The sequence below is a fragment of the Mirounga angustirostris genome, unplaced genomic scaffold (genome assembly GCF_029215605.1).
Source record: "Mirounga angustirostris isolate CCGP_5_RB_7025 unplaced genomic scaffold, mMirAng1.0.hap1 SCAF_2, whole genome shotgun sequence".
Taxonomy (NCBI): domain Eukaryota; kingdom Metazoa; phylum Chordata; class Mammalia; order Carnivora; family Phocidae; genus Mirounga; species Mirounga angustirostris.
Window position 1 is genome coordinate 94,039,549 of NW_026991710.1, and position 14,467 is coordinate 94,054,015.

The window sequence follows — 14,467 nt, forward strand, 5'->3', positions numbered from 1 at the left end:
TTTGTGGCAGGGGAAAAGCTATGTAATTTCCAAGCCTTTGAATCTATGGCCATGGAGAACAGTGGAATGGAGTAAATCTACCAAAGACTGGTGACTTCTCTATTAAAGACGGAGAACATGAGGCGGATAACTTGGGATCCTCAAATATGAACTCTGTATATTTTTGTTCCTGGGCCTTTGTCATAAAAATGTTCTAACTTTCCTTACCCGAACCCCACCATTTATCTGTATAATATAGAGAGTGATTAAAAATCACCGCTTACCTATCCTTTAAGATACAACTTATGTTTCCACTTCCTCATACATTTTCTTGGACTTAATATTGTCTTCCTTTTATTAATTTTTAGACCACTGATCTCAAACATGTGACTTAGAATTTAATAATTTCTGCTCATATACTGGTCTCATCCTTTTCCAGCAGTTTAATCTCAAGATAATTTACATTTTTTACATGTTATTAACTTTGTTATTATTATTCACTCATATTTAAAACATATTTATTGAGTGCTTTAGTATGCACCAGGCAAGATTGATTGATTGATTGACAGTAAATATCTATTAATATTTACTGAATATATACTATATGTGTGAGACACAATGGGTAGTATATACAGAACAATAGCTACACTGGGCAGACCTACCCAAAGAGTTCTAGTATAAGAAAGGAAACCATAACAAATTCCATTTTCACAAGCATCCCTAGGCTTCCTGAGAGAAATAGTGAAGGAGATTGTGAGACTGAAACAGGCTTTCAGTCCCACATCAAATGACCTGTAGTGGGGAAGGAGCATAAAGGTGTTCTGCTTTGTGTGTTTTCTAGGGAGAGGTGGAGCTCTGGTAATTTAGGGAGCTACTAAATTAGGGGGAAAAAAAATCAAATACACATGCCCAGTGCTGGCATGGATAGAGCAGTATGGAATCACTTATAAGAATTTCATATAATTCTACTCCAGTGTCTGGTTCCTGTCTACATCTTTACCTTTATCTTTTACTCTTGCCTAATATTGTGAGCTTCCTCAACACCACTCTAAAAAGATGTTTCTATCTCCCTTCCTTTACTTACATTGTTTCCCATTACAAGGATACCTACCCTGCTCCCTTGTCTTTCTTCACCTTGCTAAAATTTGTTGGACTTTGTCAGGTCTGGCCAGCAAACCCTGAGATGGTGAATTAAAAGATTACTGCAGACACCCAAGGGAGAAAGGAGAGGGCCTGGGGACCAGACACTCTAGTGGCGAAAGGCCCTGAGCCAAACTCTACCTCCATTTTTATTATGTATGTTATCAAAGACTCAAGATTTGAAAGGAATGCAATGTTTCAATAACTAGGATGGTGACATTTACAGGCATTGTGAGATTAGAACTATCCGAGTTTGTGGCTTGTGGGCAGGGAGTAGGTGACTATTAAGGATTTATGTCTAACCTAACGTAAGTATCTGTCTCCTGGGAGATAGCATTGAGCCACAAATAGGATCTGGCTGTTTTCAGTCCAAAAACCTAAAAGGAGGCCCAGTTTTCTGGCCACTCCTTCTTTGATTTTCAACTAGCTTCTCCCAAGGAAGATTGTATTTATCATATATTAGCTAGCCAGGCATTGTTCTGGTCACTCCTTCTTTTCTTTAAAATTAACCTCTCCCAAGGAGGATTGTGTTTATCATATCTTAGCTAGCCAGGCATTGTGAATTCCCACAGGACTTAAACTCCTCCATACATCTTTACTAATCAGATAGGGTTAGCTGCCTCTGAGTTTATGTGACATCTATGAATATTTCCAACACAGACTTTCTACCCAATGAATTGGAGTACGGCACTAATCCTAGAACAGGAACTCTGTTTTGCTCTTCTGTATAAGTGCTTGATAAGAACTGGAGTGATTCAAATCAATGGTTCTGTAATTCCAGTTTAGAAGATAAGACATGTTTGTAATAATTATGATACAATGTATTCAGTTAAAAGCTTCATCAAAGAAGTTCAGATAAAATGCTATGGAAATTCTTAAGTTCGGATTCTTCATATATTGTGGTTCTCTAAACTAGAAAGAATTTGATCTGTCTTCCTAGTATCCTTTCTTTTTTCCATAGTTAAGTTTTTCTTCTCCCAAATTGGAGAATTTCCTTGTCATTTACAATCCCTGACAAAGAAAGAATTCATAAGAGCTAGCCAACACCTGTTTTTCAGTTGAAGCACTTTTTTTTTTTTTAAGATTTTGTTTATTTATTTGAGAGGGAGAGAGAGAGTGGGCAAGAGCCCAAGAGCAGGGGGAGGGAGAAGCAGACTCCCTGCTGAGCAGGGAGCCCAACTTGGGGCTAGACCAGGATGCTGGGATCATAACCTGAGCTGAAGGCAGGTGCTTAACCAGTTGAGCCACCCAGGCGCCCCTGAAGCACATTTCTTAAGTTAGTGGCAAAGTCAATAGAATTCACTTTTTCTTACACAAGATTTGTTCTTTGTGACTAGAGGCACAAAAATAGTTTTGTGTTTCTTAATTGCATTTTTATATTGACATTTTGATGACTAAGTTTTACTCTTATAAATATTCTATTCATTAATAATTTATCATTATTGACAAACAAATGTATATTGGTATTATATGATTTTAATAACAGTGACTTCCTATAGATGTTAATTTGATATTATTGAAACTTCTGGGGATTTTTTTAGTTTTTATTTAAATTCCAATTAGCTAACATACAGTGTAGCTAATATTATATTAGTTTCAGGTGTATAATATAGTGATTCAACACTTCTATTCAACACCTGGTGCTCATCACAACAAATGTACTCCTTAATCCCCATCATCTATTTAACTCATCCCTCTACTCACCTCCCCTCTGGTAATCATCAGTTTGTTCTCTATAGTTAAGAGTCTATTTCTTTGTTTGCCTCTCTCTCTCTTTTTTTCCCTTTTGCTCATTTGTTTTGTTTCTTAAGTTCCACATATGAGTGAAACCATATGGTATTTGTCTTTCTCTGACTGACTTATTTTGCTTAGCACAATACTCTCTGACTCTATCCATGTTGTTGCAAATGGCAAGATTTCATTCTTTTTTATGGCTGAATAATATTCCATTGTATATATACTGCATCTTCTTTATCCATTCATCAGTTGATGGACATTTGGGCTTTTTCCATAATATGGCTTTGTAGATAATGCTGCTATAAACATTGGGGTGCATGTATCCCTTGGGATTAGTATATTTGTATTCTTTAAGTAAATACCTAGTAGTGCAATTGCTGGATCATAGGGTAGTTCTATTTAATTTTTTGAGGAGCCTCCATACTGTTTTCTAGAGAGGCTGAACCAGTTTGCATTCCCACCAACAGTGTAAGAGCGTTCCGCTTTCTCCACATCCTCACCAACACTTGTTGTTTCTTGTGTTGTTGATTTTAGCCATTCTGACACATGTAAGGTGATAATCTCATTGTAGTTTGATTTGTATTTCCCTGATGATGAATGATGTTGAGTATCTTTTCATGTTTTTGTATGTTGGTATGTCTTCTTTGGAAAAATGTCTATTCATGTCTTCTGCCTATTTTTAATTGAATTATTCATTTTTTGGGTATTGACTTTTATGACTTCATTTTATTTAAGATTTTATTTATTCATTTTAGAGAGAGAGAGCACGAGCAGGGGAAGGAGCAGAGAGAGGGGAAGAAGCAGATTCCATGCTGAACACAGAGCCCAGCATGGTGCCTGATCTCAAGATCCCAAGATCATGACCTGAGCCGAAATCAAGAGTTGGACACTTAACCAACCGAACTACCAGGTGCCCCTATAAGTTCTTTATATATTTTGGATACTAACCCTTTATCAGATATGTCATTTGCAAATATCGTCTCCCAATCTATAGCTGTTTTAGTTTTGTTGATTGTTTCCTTTGCTGTGCAAAAGCTTTTTATTTTGATGAAGTCCCACTACTTTATTCTTGCTTTTGTTCCCCTTGTCTTAGGAGACATATCTAGAAAGAAGTTGCTACAGCTGATTTCAAAGAGGTTGCTTCCTGTGTTCTCCTCTAGGATTTTGATGGTTTTCTGTCTCATGTTTAGGTCTTTCATCCATTTTGAATTTATTTTTGTGTATGGTGTAAGAAAATGGTCTAGTTTCATTATTTTGCATGTTGCTGTCCAGTTTTCACAACACCATTTGTTGAAGAGACTGTCTTTTTCCCATTGGATATTCTTTCCTGCCTTGTTGAAGATTAATTGACCATATAGATGTGGGTTCATTTCTGGGTTTCCTATTCTGTTCTGTTGAGCTGTGTGTCTATTTTTGTCCAATACCATACTGTTTTGATCACTGTAGCTTTGTAATATAACTTGAAGTCTGGAATTGTGATACCTCCAGCTTTGCTTTTCTTTTTTCAAGGTTGCTTTGGCTCTTTGGAGTCTTTTATGGTTTCATACAAATTTTAGAATTGTTTGTTCTAGTTCTGTGAAAAATGCTGTTTGTATTTTGATAGGGATTTCATTAAATGTATAGATTGCTTTGGGTATTACAGACATTTTGACAATATTTGTTCTTCCAATCCATGAGCATGGAATGTCTTTCCATTTGTGTAATCTTCCATTTCTTTTTTCAGTGTTTTACAGTTTTCAGAGTATAGATCTTTTACCTCTTTGGTTAGGGTTATTCCTAGGTGTCTTATTATTTTTGATGCAGTTATAAATGGAATGGACTGATTCCTTAATTTCTCTTTCTGCTACTTTATTATTAGTGTATAGAAATGCGACAGATTTCTGTACATTGATTTTGTACCCTGTAACTTTACTGAATTTGTGTATCAGTTCTAGCAGTTTTTTGGTGGAATCTTTCAACAAATTGGACAACCTGGAAGAAAATGGATGAATTCCTAGAAACATATAAACTACCAGAACTAAAATGGGAAGAAATAGAAAACTTGAACAGACCAATAACCAGCAAAGAAATTGAATCCATAATCAAAAAACTCCCAACAAACAAAAGTCCAGGGCCAGATGGCTTCACAAGCAAGTTCTACCAAACATTTAAAGAAGAGTTAATACCTATTTTTCAAAATATTCCAGACTATTAAAAAAAATAGAAAAAACTGATTCTATGAGGCCAGCATTACCCTGACACCAAAACCAGATAAAGACTCATCTAAAAAAAAGAGAACTACAGGCCAATATCCCTGATGAACATGGATGTAAAAATTCTCAATAAAATAGTAGCAAACCAAATCCAACAGTACCTTAAAAAAATCATTCACAGTGATCAAGTGGGATTTATTCTGGGTTGCCAGGTGGTTCACTATTCACAAATCAATCAACATGATACATCACATTAATCAAAGAATGGATAAGAACCAAATGATCTCAATAGATGCAGAAAAAGCATTTGACAAAGTACAACATCCATTCATGATAAAAACCCTCAAAAAGTAGGTTTAGAGGGAGCATACCTCAATATAAGAAACTTCTTGGTTTTTAAAAGACTTTTGAGGGAGAAGAGATCAGAAGAACTTACAAAACTTCATTAGCACTTTAAGGTACAGATCCATTCCTTTCCAAAAGAGAAAGTTAGAAAGCTTTAAATTATATCATGGTTTTTGGGTTAAATATAAAGAAAGATTTTCTGACAGTAGAGTATGGACAAGAAAGGATAGACTGAAGCTTTCATGGGCAAGAAAGGATAGACTGAAGCTTTAGAGCCTCGGTATTATTTTTTTAAATTTTATTTAAATTCAGTTAATTAACATATAGTTTATTATTAGTTTGAGAGGTAGAGTTTACTGATTCATCAGTTGCATATAACACCCACTGCTCATTACATCAAGTGCCCTCCTTAATGCCCATCACCAATTACCCCATCCCCCATCCACTTCCCCTCCAGCAACCCTCAGTTTTTTTCCTATAGTTAGGAGTCTCTAGAGCCTCATTGTTATTAAAAACACATGGAGATTCCTACCTGCTTACAATAGCTAAATTTAGGTAATGTCTGCCAAGTATATGAGGTAAGGCAGAAAGGATGACATTAGCTGGGTGCCTTCTGGAAGAATCTTTCATGATTTTGGAAAGGTTTATGAATTCTTTAAATGAATGAAGTAAAGTAATAACCTACAAATGTCAACAATTCTTTTTGTTTTGTGTATCCCTTGAGAAATTTCAGGGATTGAAATAAGGGTAACAGAAACTTAATTCCTTCTTAGTGTTAAACAGCAAAAATTCAACTGAATAAATTTAAAGATTAAATTGGCTTTATTTAATGATTCATGAATCAGGTAGCATCCCATCTAGCAACAGAAGGGAGCTCTGTTAAATTATAGAAAAGGAAAGTTTTTAAGGGCAGAAAGAAGGTGAAAAGAGGAAATTTTTAGCAAAGATTGGATCTTCCTAAGGGGAATGGACAGAGGGGTCTACTGGGCAGATTATCTATAGGAGTAATCAGGTAATGCCATATTGACTAGTTAAAGGTTACATTCCTGGGGGGGTTAAAACTGCAGTTAGGCTGGGTATTAAGTTTTGGGTTGTTGACACAGAGTTTAGTACAAGTGCCTCCATTTTGGGCTTGCTGTCTTCTTTAACAGTAGATAATTCCAACAAAATAAATAATAACCGATATTTTATAGGAAAACAATGTGTCTAGTACTGATTGTGCCAGTTCATAAAAATCAGTCTTTATGTGAGTAAATATTTTAAAAGAGAATTTTATAAGTGTGTGTGGTAGGTCCCCCAATGATGTCTACACCCAATCCCCTGAACCTGAATATGTTACCTTACATAGCAAAAGGGATTTTGCAGATGTAATTAAGATGTAATTAAGATTGCTGATTACTGACTTAAAGAAGGGATTTTATCCTGAATTACCTGGGTAGTTCTAGTGTAATTACATGGACTCTTCAGTGGAAGAGGAAGACAGAAAACTCAGTGAGAGATGTGACAAGGGAAGAAGTAGGAGAGATTTGAAGCATGAGAGGAATTTGGCCCAAAGTTACTGGCTTTGAAGATGGAAGAAGCAGTGGCTTCAAAGAGTCAAAGAGTCAAGTGGCCTTTGTTTACTACTTTTTATTTTATTTTATTTTTTTAGTTAATTGATTTATTTATTTGAGAGACAGAGAATGAGAGAGAGAGAGCACATGAGAGGGGGGAGGGTCAGAGGGAGAAGCAGACTCCGTGCCGAGCGGGGAGCCCGATGCGGGACTCGATCCTGGGACTCCAGGATCATGACCTGAGCCGAAGGCAGTCGCTTAACCAACTGAGCCACCCAGGCGCCCCTTAAGTGGCCTTTGAATAGCCACCAATGAAATGGAAATGCTAGTTCTATAATGATTAGGAATTGAATTCTGCCAACAACTTGAATGAGCAAGGAAATGGATTCTCTCTAGAGATTCCAGATAAGAATGCAACCTGCTAACACCTTGATGAGACCTGTTGGACTTCTGACTTATAGAACTGTACGGTCATGAATGTGGGTTTTTTATACTGTGAAGTGTGTGACAGTTTGTTTTGGCAGCAATAGAAAACTAATACATCATGCAATCTTCTATATAATAAATTCAATATTTATAATCCATGACACACAATACACTCATGAAATTTCATGCTTTTTAGTTTTCTGATTTAAGAAAGATGGCTCAAAATATTAAGTGAAGGTGTAAATTTTCTCCCTATGCCCAAGGAAATGCAGCCTCTGAAGGATCACAGAGCCATGGAAATTGCATGAGGTCTGACAATCATTCCAAAACTAGGAGATTGTTCTCTGCATTCAGGGCCCCGTCTTCTACAGAATCTTCTGCACTGATGAATTATAGGATTCTGGATATTAGCAGAAGAGAATGCAAGAGGAGGGGAATAATGGTGCCTTCCTGTAAAGGGGCAGCATAATTTGAAATAGAGATTTGATAGATGCACTGCTTCTCAAATCAGAGAGGTTACACATATACCTACCTTTCAGGCATGTTTCTGATCTCTAAGAACTGTTGACAGTATTTGGGGAGAAATGGCACCTGCGCTGCTTTGTCACACTTTCCACTTAGACCAGGCCTCCTTTCATTCTGGTTTGGCTGCCTTGTTACCTTCTTCATTTTGAGATATCACTTGTTTGCCCATCATGCCATCTTTGTTCTGATCCATTCACTGGAAAGACCCAAGACAGCTCTAGATTGTGTGGCATGCTGAAGTATGCCTGGTGCATACCTAATCAGATAATAGCTGGAAAATGTGTGTTGTAGTCTGATTTATGTCTGCTGTCTGGGCACTTACCAGGATGGCAAGTTCTGTACATGTTTTCTGTGCTTCCGTGTCAATATAAATGCAGCATATGCCATCTGGGACTATGCTTTCTGTACTTCATCCCTGAGATAATTCTCCAAAGAGAAGCTGCAACAGAAGAAGAGATACTAATTCTTGAACAATAAGCCTCTGTTTTACATAAACAGCCAAGTTACAGAAATAATAACCTAAGCTATAACTGTAGAAATTTCATATGACCATACATAAGCAAAAAGGAGTTCTTTTTTATGGTTGCTGATATGACTTTCCATCCTAATTACCTCAGGAATCCATGGTTCCAGGAAAATGCAACACATAGAAACATTCCATTTTAAACAAACATCATATAAATTTTTCCAAGCACAAAAAAAAAGGTGCATACTGATCTCATGCAGGAAAGTGAGCGAATTATTCTCTGCCATCCCATAACTTGAATGTGATGAAACAGGTTTTATTTACTGTATTGCTTTGATAAAAAGAATCATTCTGCTCTAACATGGAAAACAATATGTAGTTAGGATATTTCTAAGAGTTTAGATACTAATACAAATCTGTTTTAACACTCTGTTTCACCACAATAGTGAATACTTAAAAGGGATTCTTTATTGCAATATGATAAGCACATGCAACTTGCATTAAAGTTGTAAAGATTAACAGTGATTGAAATGTAGGCATGAACCTTATATGCATTTTTTAAAACAGAGGGTGAAAATGGGGATTTATGAAAGCCATTTTGGCCATCATATTGAGAAAATTAAAAATAAAAACGAGCAGAGATGAAAAGATGAAAAGTAAAAGCTTCTAGGCAATAATGATGGAATACTTGGATCCAGTCATCCTGAAGCCAGGTCCTTTCTTAACTTTCCTTTTATATGGGTCAAAAGATTATAATAACTTTTGTACAAACTAATTTATGTTAGGTTTTGTCAGTTGCCTAGTACAAACTCAGATCAAGTAGTCAATGCTCCTTCTACATAAATCACATACTTCGGTGTTTAGGAAGATGCAAAGAGATGTGCATTCTACCAAGATTTTAGGAATGAGAACATGTATGTGTAAAATAACCCATTCTTGTGTCAGGATGTCTTGTCAAAGGGTTATGTAAGCAAAATATATTAAAATAATTACAGAAGAAGGAGCTGTATTTGTAGTTGGAGCTGTGAATAAAAGCTGAATGAATAGGATTGAGTATTCTCTACAGTGGTTGGTATAATTTAAATGAATAGAGGGAAAACATTTTTGAAATTCATTTTTTTGATGGATTTTAACCAGGACAGAGTCACATCTTATATGAAGGTTTGTTTCTAAAATCATTATAAAACACAAAAACAAAAAACAAACAAAAAAAATAAAACCCAAAACTGCATCTAATGAAAATCACTCCTTTTAAAACATTACTATTTTTTAAAAGGTTAATATGGGGGGCGCCTGGGTGGCTCAGTTGGTTAAGCGACTGCCTTCGGCTCAGGTCATGATCCTGGAGTCCCGGGATCGAGTCCCGCATCGGGCTCCCTGCTCGGCAGGGAGTCTGCTTCGTCCTCTGACCCTATCCCCTCTCATGTGTTCTCTCTCTCTCATTCTCTCTCTCTCTCAAATAAATAAATAAAATCTTAAAAAAAAAAGGTTAATATGGTATATGATTAAGGGTTTCTAGTAAGATTAAGACTCCCCATGGGTTTCCTGTGTTCTTAAACCCTGTATTCTAGTTCTTCCGTTTTGATCTTAGGTGGTGCTATAGGTCAGCATTTATCAGGGTTGCCATGTGTGGCCACTCAGACTGATAGTGCATAAATATAAGGGCATCTTATTTAGACTTTGATGTGTGAGGCATCCCTAGAATGATGCAGTGTATAAATTGTGAGTACTTGGATAAACTGAATATATGATATTACATGTGCGTGATAGAGATAGTTTCAGAAAACTATATAACCTATAATTAAGAAACAAATTATGATTGATGTCAACATGCTGTGTTTAAGTAGAATTTCAAATGCTTTCACTTACTCATTCATGCAAAAATATTTCCTAAGGAACTACCTTGTTCCAGGAACTTCATTAAAGATACCATGGTAAGCAGCAGAGATACGATTGCTACGTTCATTGAATTCACATTCTGATGGAAGACACCATCAAACAGATGTTCTCATTGTGGCTATGGATAAGCGCTACAATGGGGGAGCTATGGGATACTGTGGGAACACAAAGAAGGGCATTTAAACTGAAATCCAACTAATGAATCAGGCCAAAAGGCTTTAACATAAAAGTATCTTGTGTAATAGTACTTAGGGCTTACTTTTTTGCTCTATGATTTGGAAAAGTCAACCAAAGAAATGAAAGATACTGAGGTTTTCTGAAGTCTCATCACCACAGCTTCTCATAGTCAGTTACCATACCAAATGCACTGATGCTGCTCATTTGCTGCTATTCTTACATTTATTGTTCTTTGTTGTCTCTGATCACAACTAGTGTTAAGTCATTTTGCTTGTGACAGATGTCTCTTAAGGGATGAATCCAAAGAACTGAAGTTCTAAAAATCCATCCACTTCCTATTTTAGTGTACTCCCTTCATGAGCAAACCAATCAGAGCCATTTTATAGAGCTGTCTACTCTGCAAGTCACTGCTCTGCTTATTTATCCTCCCACTAACAGCCCAGAGCAGGACAGAAGCCTATTGATACCTTTCTTGTTCTCCTTTCAACTGGGGAGTTACCTCAGGTCTTCCAGTGAATTCTTGCCCTCTAAAGGGGCTGAGCTCAGCGTTCAGTCATATGGGAAAACTTTTGTAATCTTGCATTAGTTTAGGACCTATACCTTTCTCTTGCCTGAAATGTGTGGGCATGTTAAATCTCTCTCCTCACTAATTCTTGGCTACATGCAACACATCCTTTTGCACGCTGGGATACCTGAGCAATCTTTAGGAGAGAAGGTACATGCAATATGCAAGAAAAGAATCATCGAGGACTGAGATTATTGGGAATCAAACCCAGCCTGGCTAAGAAAGCAAAAATTAAAACTAAGAAGATATATTCAAGGATTTTTAATAGAACCTAGAGAAAAATTACAAAAATAAAATTCTTATGGATCCTTAGTTGAGTATGCTCAGAAAAAATAAAATAAAAACATGAAATAAAGATACATAAACTGTGCTAAAAATGTGACATTATGCAACTATGCATATGAATTCCCAGATAAAGAATGAGAAACAGAGATAGGTAACACTGATTTGTTTTATTTAATTAATTTGGTAAGTTTGGAATTGATTTGGCCTCCTAATTATAATTGGCCTGTGATTTCTAATGAAAGAATAAAAGAGTAATTATTATTTTCCTTCAATTAATTGGAAACATAATAATTAATATAATAAATAAAGCTAGCTATATGTAAAATATTTGGATGCAGTAATCTAAATAAGAAATACCAGTTTGTAACCAAATTCACTATAATAAATTCAATAAGAAAACAGTTGAAAAAATTAGTATATAATCCTGTAAAATTACACAGATTAGGCCATCTGTCAAATTGGAAAAGGACCTGGATTATGCTAAATTAACTAACCACTGCAGAAGCATTCAGGTTCACCAACCATGGTAAGCTTTTTATGCCTTCCTTGGCCATTGTGTAGGAAGCCTATCATGGATTGCCACAGAGGATGCTCTCTCTGAAGAAAATTATACCTCCGAAGTGCTAAGAAACTTTATCACTTCAAACAAGGACCATTGTATAAGCACATAGAGTCTGTTTCTGATTAGGCTATAATGATTGGTCAATTTTTTTTATTGTATGATTTTTTTTAAGATTATTTATTTATTTATTTATTTATTTATTTATTTATTTCTTAGAGCATGAGCAGGAGAGAAACAGCATGAGAGGGGAGAGGGTCAGAGGGAGAAGCAGGCTCCCCACTGAGCTGGGAGCCCGATGTGGGACTCGATCCCAGGACCCTGGGATCATGACCCGAGCAGAAGGCAGTCGCTCAACCAACTGAGCCACCCAGGCGCCCCATTCTATGATTTTTGATGAATAAAGACTACATGTTACATACATGTAAATGGCTTCTCCACTATCACATCCTCCTATATCTCCTCCTACCCCAACTGGAGAAAAACTAGTATCTTGATGCTTGTGTTTATTGCTTTTTATCTATTTGTCAAAAGACACATGTGTCTCTTAATATATCATTTAGTTTTGCCTGTGTTTTAGCTTCATAAAATGATATCTTACTATATGTGTAGTTTTCATGATTTGCTTTTTCTATTCAAAACTATGTGTCTATGAATCATTCATTCTATTGCATGTGGCTCCAGTTCATTCTTTTTAATTGTTGTGGGATAATTCAGCTCTGTGAACATACCACAATATATTATCTTGTTCATGGATGCTAGTGTTGATTCCAATATTTTTCTATAATGAGCAATGACACTAAGACCTCTTTTTGTGAGTATTTGTCTTTTGATACACATTTACAGGAATTTCTCTAGAGTATATAGCAAGGAGTTAAATTGATGGGTTACAGGATATGTGAATATTCATTACAAGATAATAAATCGTTTTCCAAAGTGGTTGTGTCATTTTACATTCCTACCTCAGTGTATCAGAGTTCCTGTCCATCTACAAATTTTCCAAAGCTCAGTATTGTCAAAGTAATTTTTTTTCTTATCTAGTACGCATAAATCATTTCAGTATTAATTTACTTTTCCCTGATTACCAAAATAGAATATAATTTCATTTTATTTATTAATCATTTGGGATTTTTCTTCTGTGATATGTCTATTCATGTCTTTTACTCATTCTTTTATTAGATTTTTGTCTTTTTTGAAAACTTATTTGAACATTTTCTTTACAAATTCTTGTTTATGAATCATTGGTCAGTTATACGTATTATAAATAAAAACCTGACCTGAATTTGTAGCTTGTAATTTCTTTTGCTTTTCTTTCTTTCAGGAAGGATGGAGAGGAATTTATTTATTGAATAGAAATTATTAAAGTTATTATTTATTGAATAGAAGTTTTAATTTTAATATAAGCACATTTATTAAAATTTTAATGGCTGTATTTTTTGTGTTCCTTTGGGAAAGAACCCTTTCTTAAGTGGAGTAAACAACAAAGGGATTTTTTCTATTTTCTTCTAAAAGGTTTAAAGTTTTACCTTTAAGCCTTTACTCTATCTAGAACAAGTATTATATTTGTTTTGAGGTTGAGATTTAATTTATTTTTGCTTCTGGTTAACTATGTCAGCATAATTTATTGAATATTTTCTCCTTTCCCTACAGTGTTATCTTTTGTTATATTCATGTATCCATATGTATCCATACATATGTGGACCTTATCCTGGTTCTCTTCTTTGTCTAGAAAGAATTTAGGATCTTTTTCAGTCTGTATTTAATTCATAGTCTTAATTTGAACATAGCTACGTATGTCTTCTAATTATGCATTTTTTAAAAATTTTTATTTATTTATTTGACAGAGACACAGCGAGAGAGGGAACACAAGCAGGGGGAGTGGGAGAGGGAGAAGTAGGCTTCCTGCTGAGCAGAGCCCAATGCGGGGCTTGATCCCAGGATCCTGGAACCATGACCTGAGCCGAAGGCAGATGCTTAACGGCTGAGCCACCCAGGTGCCCCTAATTATGCATTTCTTACTATCTTGTTCATGGTTTGACTTGTGAGAATAGTAGGTGTTTTCAATAATTTTTTAATAAAGAGGAAAAAAAACCGACCTGGACTGTTTTAGTCCTGCTGTACTATTTTTGTTTCTATGTCCTTTTGTACACCTTCCCATAAATGTTGAAAATTCAGGAAGTAATCATCTTCTTATGAAAACAGGCTCCACTAACACCTGCAAAAACTAAAGCCAAAACAAAAATATGTATGTTCCTTACTTAGCACTGTTGATGAATGCCTCATGTTTAAGTAGGAGGAATTTTAGGTCTTTCCTTGGATTTAGGCAAAAATATATTATACACTATGCTTTGTAGGGATTGTCCCATTTCTTAGAACTCTTCATTGTATGATAGTTTTCTTTCTCCTAGCCAAATATATTTCCTTGAATGTGGCAGCTGGAATAAAAAGTAGGTTGTGAAGATTTAATTGGTTTTTAAAATATTGGTATTGATTAACTATTGACTAACAAGGACCTCCTAGCTTAAATATTGATTAACAAGAACCTCTAGTCTGGCAAAATTTTAAGGTTGTAGTTTTACTAAGGACTGTGGTCTGGCAGAGATTTTTCATTTAAACAGT

At 35.6% G+C, this 14,467-nt stretch overlaps 1 long non-coding RNA gene across 1 annotated transcript in view; it reads left to right on the forward strand.

Moving 5' to 3' along the window:
• LOC123848302 (uncharacterized) overlaps window positions 1–14,467 on the forward strand; it is a 286,642-nt gene that overhangs the window by 192,272 nt on the left and 79,903 nt on the right. Inside the window, exon 10 of the long non-coding RNA XR_010409500.1 lies at window positions 3,612–3,766. This is a non-coding gene — a long non-coding RNA (uncharacterized LOC123848302). The remainder of the gene's footprint in view (window positions 1–3,611; window positions 3,767–14,467) is intronic.